Source organism: Penaeus vannamei, chromosome 25, assembly GCF_042767895.1.
Source record: "Penaeus vannamei isolate JL-2024 chromosome 25, ASM4276789v1, whole genome shotgun sequence".
Classification (NCBI taxonomy): Eukaryota; Metazoa; Arthropoda; class Malacostraca; order Decapoda; family Penaeidae; genus Penaeus; species Penaeus vannamei.
Genome location: NC_091573.1, coordinates 25199549 through 25202048, shown reverse-complemented (window position 1 = coordinate 25202048; position 2500 = coordinate 25199549).

Here is a 2500-nt window from a genome sequence, read left to right as displayed (position 1 = left end):
CTCTCTCTCTCTCTCTCTCTCTCTCTCTCTCTCTCTCTCTCTCTCCCTCTCCCTCTCCCTCTCCCTCCCCTTCTGCCCCTCCCACACACCCTCCCCCCTTCCCTCCCTCCCCTCTCTCTGTGAATCAACTACGGCTCAACTCTGGCAACGCACTAAGCTTCTCAATATGATTTTATGCAACCGTTCATAGCCAGCCTCCGTCCGTATTAGTAAAGCGGATGAGATCAACGTGACGTGCAGTACCTACCCCTAAAGAGAGAGAGGGGAGGAGAGGAAGAGAGAGAAAGGGAGAGGAGAGGAAGAAAGAGAAAGAGAGAGAGCGGGGAGAGTAAGAGAGTGAGAGGGAGAGCGGGGAGAGAAAGAAAGAAAGAGAGAGAGAGAGAGGAGAGAAAGAGGGGTGGGGGAGAAAGAAAGAGAGAGTGAAGAGGGTGAAAGAAAGAGAGAGAGCGGGAAGAGAAAGAATAGGGGGAGGGGGGGGAGTGACATAAAGAGAGAGAGAAGGGGGATGAAAGTAAGAAAGAGTGAGGAAGGGGAGAAAGAAAGAGAGAGAGCGGGGAGTGAAAGAAAGAGAGAGAGAGAGAGGAGAGAAAGAGGGGTGGGAGGAGAAAGAAAGAGAGAGTGAGGATGGGTGAAAGAAAGATAGAGCGCGAGAAGAGAAAGAATAGGGGAGGGGGAGTGACATGAAAGAGGAGAGAAGGGAAGGCAAAAAGAAAGAGAGAGTGAGGAGGGAGAAAGAAAGAGAGAGAGCGGGGAGAAAGAAAGAGAGAGAGAGCGGGGAGAAAAAGAAAGAGAGACAGAAGGGAGAGAAAGAAAGAGAAAGAGAGGTGGGGAGAAAGAAAGAGGGAGATAGGGGAGTGAAAAAAAGAGAGAGAAAAGGGGGATGAAAGAAAGAGAGAGAGTGAGGAGGGGAGAAAGAAAGAGAGAGAACGGGAGTGAAAGAAAGAGAGAGAAAGGGGATGAAAGAAAGAGAGAGTGAGGAGGGGGAGAAAGAAAGAGAGAGAGCGGGGAGTGAAAGAAAGAGAGAGAAAGGGGGATGAAAGAAAGAGAGAGAGAGGGGGGAGAGAAAGAAAGAGAGAGAGCGGGGACACAAAGAAAGAGAGAGAGAAGGGGGGCCAAAGAAAGAGAGAGTGAGTAGGGGGAGAAAGAAAGAGAGGGGGGGAAGGAAGAGAAAGATAATGAGAAAAAAAAGAGAGAGAGCGAGGGGGGTGGAGGGAAAAGTTAGAGAGAGAGAATGAAGGAAAGAGAGAGAGAAAGAGAACGGAGTAAATATTATACTAGCTTATCATCTGTCAAATTATCCTCTGTTCGTTGCTGATGACTGTAGGTGTATGTGTTATTTTTTTCTTTTTCTTTTTTTTACCTTTTCTTTTTTCTCTCTCTCCTTTTTCGGTGTTGGATAAAAGGACCTCCAACGATATTGAAAACGTTGGAAATGCATTTTCTCTTTCTTTCTTTCTCTCCGCGTTTGTTTACTTTTTCCAAATGATTTATGTGTGTCTGGTGTGTGTGTGTGTCTTTTTATGATTGGTGGACGTCTTTTGTGATAGTTCTGATCGTGAATGTTGGTATATAGAAATAAAAAACTTTGGTGTTACGGTATACGTTAAGGGGAGACTAAAACTTCAAAGGTATATGATATATGACGATTGTTGTATTTTTTTTTTTTTTTTTTAGTTAAATGTGATCCTTATTTTCATTTTATTTCACTTTGCCGTCGTGTTTAGTGTAAATAAAGAACTTAATGAACATATGTCCATATAATTCGGTATGTCGGTATACTCTCCTGGTATGCCAAGTAATATAGGCGGTTGATTGTTTTGTCAGACGTTCCTCTTTATCAATCCTGGTGTTTAGAATCTCCCTTTGAAGATATGAAAGAGGGAGTTTTTGATGATATATTTTTTTATTATCATCATTTTCCATGTGACAGATATAAGAAACAACATGGCAATATGAGACAGAAGCCTTCGTGTGCGAGGGGGAAAAGCATGGAGGCCCAGTGTCATTCACGGGCCATGTGCATGGAATTGCTCGAAAGGCTGCGTTGTTTATTAAGCCCGGTTGTGTAAAGAAAGTGCCCAGATCGCGTCACTAAGTACCAATTTGCCTTGTTATTCGAAGATTGTGAGGAGAGACGCGCGTAGGAAGAAAGAGCCATACACAATCCACATCAATAAGCCTTATTATAAAAGCGCATAGGTGGGAAACCCACGTGGGAAGACGCAATCATGCGGAGACCACGTCAGCAAGCCAAGCTGTGTGACGGACCCACACGCGGAAACCCAAATCCACGCGCAACCCCGTGTCAGTAAAGCTCGTTGCCGGGAGAGCACATGGGAGGCGAGTGCATGGGCGGACAGAGCCATGCACAGGCTGTAGGAGTAAAGCCTATCGCCCGAGCTGGGTCAGTCCGGCGCCTTCGCCCAGCCGGCCGAGAGAAAATGGTTTTGCATCGTTTACATATCTGTGATGAGTTATTGATCCCTCTGCATCTGGCTCG